This window comes from Gigantopelta aegis, chromosome 11 (assembly GCF_016097555.1).
Source record: "Gigantopelta aegis isolate Gae_Host chromosome 11, Gae_host_genome, whole genome shotgun sequence".
NCBI lineage: Eukaryota > Metazoa > Mollusca > Gastropoda > Neomphalida > Peltospiridae > Gigantopelta > Gigantopelta aegis.
The window spans coordinates 29,475,351-29,482,170 of NC_054709.1; positions in this window are offsets into that span (position 1 = coordinate 29,475,351).

Consider the following 6,820-nt stretch of genomic DNA (forward strand, 5'->3'; position numbering starts at 1 on the left):
TTTCACATACATATTTTCAAGAACAATGCATAGAAAAAACAAATGAATATATACAATGAGCATATCACAAATTGCTTCCATTACATCTAAGTATACATATTGTCATTCAGGGTCGTAGGGAAATTATGTAAAGTGGGGTTGTTACACATCCGTTGGTGAGAACATCACGTGCTATTTTTGATAACACATGGTTGTTTACACACGTACGTGCGTTAACAATTTCAAGACATACGACTGGCTGCTCCTAGATGATGACCAGGTAACCACGGCCAAACAACCAATGAAAAAAAACAGTAGAAATAGATTACACAGTGACGTATAGTTAACCTGACAATCATGTGTCTGTGACGCGTAAGTTAGCTACAAGTGCAACGGCTGTAAATGACTTTTAGTCGAAAAAGATGTTACAGTTTGCTTAAAACCTGGGTTTTGAGGATATGTAAGAAATAGAATAATACATGCGTGTCCGTTAGATGCCAAGTATCTTACAACTCGTTGTTTAAAAACTATCAAACTCGCTTTCGCTCGTTAGATACATTTTAAAACAACTCGTTGTGAGATAAATGGTATCTAACGGCCAGTCATGTATTATTCTCTATGTAGTTACACGCGTGTAAGACATAAATTTGTAAATGCTTTGTAAATTCGGCCCTAAATGTTTTTGGGCATTAAGTAGGGGCACATGCGCACTCCCGTTCTTACGGCTCTGACATTATAACATCAACTACTTATATTTATACACCTTTACATTAAGGCTCTTCCAGATGTTATCACAGTTGTGACTAGGGCGTAAGATACATGTAGGTGTTAATATGAACAATGATAACTAATATATTTTCTGAGTATTGGGAGAAACAGTCCCCCCCCACCCCCACACACACACCTCCCCCAACTCCACCCCAATCATTTCTGGAAGAGCCTAGTAACAAATTATAAGTATTGCATATTTTAGCAATTACCATTGCAACATCACAGATCAAAACCTTCATGGAAATCTATAACTTCATATTGCTATACCACATAACTTCTGTTGACATCAAACTATACTAAAAATATAACACACAAACATCAAAATTAAAAAATGGTGTGAAATATATATATATATATATATATATATATATATATATATATATATATATATATATATATATATATTTATCAAACTATCGGTATATTGTTGTAACGATTGTCCCAACAGCAAAATTTAATACGACTAGCTAAAGGGTTTGCTTTCAACTAGAGATGGGCGGGACGTAGCCCAGTGGTAAAGCACTCGCTTGATGCGCGGTCGGTTTAGGATCGATCCCTGTTGGTGGCCCCATTGGGCTATTTCTCGTTCCAGCCAGTATTCCACAACTGATGTAACAAAAGCCGTGAGAGAGATAACAGTCACGGTACACTGGCTGGAACGAGAAATAGCCTATTGGGCCCATCGACGGAGATCGATCCCAAACCGACCGCGCATCAACACGACCAGTATAACATAAGGTCAATACTGACATCGGTACCAATGTTCATAAATAAATGTATGCTACTGCAATGGATAAAGGGTCATACCCTAGTTTTTAAAGACTACAACATATTTTTCATTATTAAGAGTCGTTTATGATCACTGAAATCAAACATTACTTATATTTTATTGTTTAGATTATCCATTTCCGTACAACCGGAATGTTTCTAGTTATCCTGGTGTCGCGTTTTAGTTTATTTTTAAGGGTATTTCAACGTCACAGACTCTTGTTTCACTCTGTAGTATCCAAATTTGTTACAGGTTTGTAAATTAACCAAACTTAGTGTTCATTTGTACGGGTTGAAACTAGAGTCTAGTTGAAAATTATGCCTTAGTGTTTAAAAACTACGGTTTGTCTCTTTAATGCTAATTACTCTTTTACGTCATTTTTCGCTAAATAGCTACAGCCTTATCCATGGTAGCCATACTGAGGCTACCAATGCCATGCGTGTAGCCATACTGTGGCTAACTCTGATTCCATAGTTTGCTCACCACCACATTTTCGTGTCTAATTAATCTAATGTTGTATCCTTAGGAAAAGGAAAAAAAGAAGGGAAAAAAAGAGAGAATACTGCATGCATAAATATAAATTAACTAACAACTAATATAAATTATGAATTTACAAAGATGATGAAACATAATAAACAGTAGCAGTGAAAAAGAAATCTCAGAATCGCTGAGTAAAAAGGAAGAAAAAAGTATCATAAACATGAATTAACTAACTGTTGATATAAATTGTGAATTTACAAAGATGATGAAATGCAACAAATACATATAGTTGCAGTGGGGGGAGACTTGAAAAGGAAATATCAAAATGGTGCGTAAAGAAGAAGACGAAGAAGAAGAAGAAGAAAAAAAAAGTCTCAAACATAAATTAAATGACAGCGGATATAAATTGTGAATTTACAAAGATGGTGGAACACAATAACTAGTTGCAGTGGGGGACCTGAAAAGGAAATATCAAAACGCTGGGTACAAAAAAAGAAAAAAAAAAGAAATAAAGAAGAAAGAAATAAGTCTCTCTCTTAGAAGTATTGAAGTGTATTTCATGATGAAAAAACCACAAACCACTGACTGTGGTGAGTCATCCGTCCACCCATTTATTACAAACAGCAGATTCTCAAAAATCTTGCGGTGTCGTGGTTAAGGCGGTCGGACATAAGGCTGGTAGGTACTGGGTTCGCAGCCTGATACCAGCTCCCACCCAGAGCGAGTTTTAATGACTCAATGGGCAAGTGTAAGGCCACTACACCGACTTCTTTCTCACTAACCACTGACAACTAACCATTAACCCTCCTTCCTGGACAGACGTTCCAGATAGCTGTGTGACCAAGAGAGCGTGCTTGAACCTTAATTGGATATAAGCATAGAAATAAGTCAAAAGAAAAATCTCAGTGGTATTAAGTTGTGAATGACTCTCATCACGAAATGTTAGTTTACACAAATAAACGAATTGGACACTGCTTTTAACGGATGGATGGATGGATGGATGGATGGATGGATGGATGGATGGATGAATAAATGACTGACTGAATGGATTAGTTCGCCCATATAAATGAATTTGACACTGCTTTAAAATGGATGGATGCATTATACATGGATGAATGTTTAACATTACTCCAGTTACATGGAAAAAAGCACAAAAAACGAACACATACCCCCTCCTCATATTGGCATGACGATGAGACATTGTCATCAAAATTATACCCAATTCTCAACTACTTCACCCAATTCACAGGCGTCGGAAATGGGAGAGGGGAGGAGATGAGGTGGAGGCATGGGACATGGTCCCTAACTCATAATGCATTGTCCACTCCAGTTGAACATCAAATTAATATATAGCGCCCGCTCCCCCACCCCCAACCAGTTGTTGTTATCTCCCGATACGTATGCTAATTCTTCTACGCTTTATTCGATCTAGTCTTATAGTTAACAGTCATTATTTTGTACTATAGTCGTTTCATACAAGTCATTTTCCGTCCCTAACTGTTACCACAGTATTTTGTCATGGTCATTTTGTGCCATCTTCGAAACCTGACCATTCCAAAGATAACGTTACCTTCTAATCAAACTAAGGTATGACCAGAGTAAAGTGGCAGGAAATGATTATGGTACGAAATGGTACAATCAAGTACGAAATAACTATAGTACAGCACATTTCATTTCAACTTATTTTCGTGCTTATATCCAATTATGGTTCAATCACGCTGTCCTGGGCACACACCTCAGCTATTTGGGCTGTCTTTCTGGGACAATGGGTTAGTTGTTAGTTGGTTAGTGGTTAGTGAGAGAGAAGAGTGTGTAGTGACCTTACACCCACCCATTGAGCCCTTAAGAACTCGCTCTGGGTGGGAGCTGGTACCGGGCTGCGAACCCTGTACCTATCAGCCTGTAGTCCGATGACTTAACCACTGCGCCACCGAGACCGGTTGTACAGCACAGATATAGAATACTAAACGAGCTTGCCTGTCATACCATTTTCATGAAATTAGTGAACAGTTTAGGTATCTGATGAGCGAAAGCGAGTCAGATACCAACACTGTTCACGAGTTTCATAAAAAATGGTATGACAGGCAAGCTAGTTTAGTATTTTGTTTATTACAAACCAACTGCAAAAAAAGAAAGAAAAACAACAGAAGTTGAGACCTACTACATGTTATTTTTATACGAATTGTGTCAGCAAGTGATTTACTTCACACTCGCGTCACGCCGATATGACCCTAGTTAGATATTGAGTGATTGTTATTACATGAGCAATATCTTACACTGGTGTGTAATAAATAACATTATCACACCCAAGTCGTTCTTCAATAGCATACTATGATATGAAGGGTATACAAAATATACATATTACATGACACATATTGCGTACTACGGTATGATATATACACATACACACTAGTATGTCAGGGCTCAAAACTGGTAAAAAATATGGTGGCCCAAAAAATAATAATGGATGTTGGCAAATTATGGTAAGAGAACCACAAGCAAGATTTCAATATTTAATATTAATAGTGGCTCATATGTTATAGCTCTAAAGAAGATCGGCCACATATTATTTGGGCGACTAATGCCAATATTTGTTTATATTTAAATCGCCAAAACGGAACATGGGTCGAATCTGACGACCCGACCACAGACCGTTTTGTGTCCTGGTATAGATACAATACAGAAATAAAAATGTAAATATAGAAATAAAAATGAAATACTAGATACCATTAAATCAAAACATTTTTCCCATCCTCTAGTTACATAATGCTGGACGGCCACCAAGTTAAACGATTGTAGTGGCAGATCTAAAAAAAAAAATCCCACATTTTTTTTACGTTGGAAAATCCTTTCAGGAACATGACCACATATCATTGCCCCCACCCCCCTAAATGGGTTTTCTAGATCCACCACTGGACTGTTACTGTTTTATCACAGTTACTGAATGACTAGAGTAAAACACATATCACAATTTGTATTAAGTAAATGCAGTTTGTACACAGAGGGAGATGAGGTGGCCAGTTAGGAAGAAACACACTAAATGTGCAAGATGTCATATACCTGTGTGACATATTATACTAGTCACATGTCAAGGGCCAGTATCAATTTTTACTTTACTATTTTAAAAAAAGAAAGATATTTTAACGTGTACTTATATATTCTGAAAACTTTTAAATATTTCAAGTTTATCATCGAGTGATAGTTCAATATGGCTAAGTCCATATTTGAAATCGATATGGCAATGAAATGTTACCGACATCTTTTCGACACCAAAAAGGCAACATTACTTTTGCCTATTCTTTATTTTGCTAAATAACAAAAAAAAAATAATTTCAGAGAAAAGGGGTCAAACTTGTGCCCGATTATTTTGTTCTTTTTAAACATTAAAATACGTTTTCAATCATCCAAAGATACAACTTCCCAATATCAACGTCGTATGGTACTTCTGCATAACAGGCAAATGTCATTAACCTAGTAAAGTCTATCACAGATGTATAGCAATTCCAAACCAAGGAAGAAGAAAAAAATGTTTTGCTGTGAATCCACAATGATTTTAAAGGCATACTCTCACGGAGTTAAGGACCTCATTTCTCTAAAAATGGACAATAAATAAAAATTACATTAATTGTTGCAAACCAAATCTCGCTATCGCATCACCTTAACTGAACCATGATGGAGTGAAATCCATGTCAATGCTCTCAGCAATTTTAGTTTTTTAATTATGGAACATCGCCATAATTCAATAATTTTTTTTACAAAATATCATTACTAAATGGAGTATGGTAGTTATGAAGATGGATGAATAAAGTAAAATTTATTGACAAATCAAGTTATTTTTGTTCAGGTAATACTTTGTTAGACCATTAAATAGGTCAGTGGTCTGTGACAGTATGCCTTTAAATAGGTCAGTGGTCTGTGACAGTATGCCTTTAAATAGGTCAGTGGTCTGTGACAGTATGCCTTTAAATAGGTCAGTGGTCTGTGACAGTATGCCTTTAAATAGGTCAGTGGTCTGTGACAGTATGCCTTTAAATAGGTCAGTGGTCTGTGACAGTATGCCTTTAAATAGGTCAGTGGTCTGTGACAGTATGCCTTTAAATAGGTCAGTGGTCTGTGACAGTATGCCTTTAAAGCTGTACTTTTTTCTTTCTCATTTAAAATAAAAAAATAGCCCTCAAAGGAAATGTGTACATTGCAAATTTTGTTTTCTCATTTAGAACTATAAAAAAATTATCTGCCCAACCCTTCGAAATTGGTTTGAAATTCACTGCCTGCAACCCTTCTAAGTTCTTCATTGGCTTTTGAAATTCTCTGCCTCAAACCTTCTAAGAACTTCATGGCTTTTGAAATTCTCTGCCTCAACCCTTCTAAGTTCTTCATTGGCTTTTGAAATTCTCTGCCTCAACCCTTCTAAGTTCTTCATTGGCTTTTGAAATTCTCTGCCTCAACCCTTCTAAGTTCTTCTTCAGTCTTTTTCTCATAGTTAGCCCCTTAGGGTTTCTGCTATAGGGTAAAACGGATATGGTGCCATACCCACATTTTTGGCAGATTTTTTTTTTTTGGGGGGGGGGGGGGGACAAAATGAATTACTCCTATCAGTACTGTATGATTTTTTTAACCCTAATCATAAGCCATTTTATTTCTGGAGGAGGCCCCTCCCCCATACCCTCTGCTGATTGTGGTTGCATTCAATTCCATAGCGCAATACCCAAAAATTGATTTCTGGCAGAGACACTGCCCCTTATGCCAGCATTCTCCACAGACCCCTTGATATGTCCTCATCCAGTGTTCGAGATTAACGGTATCCCGATATCCCGGGGA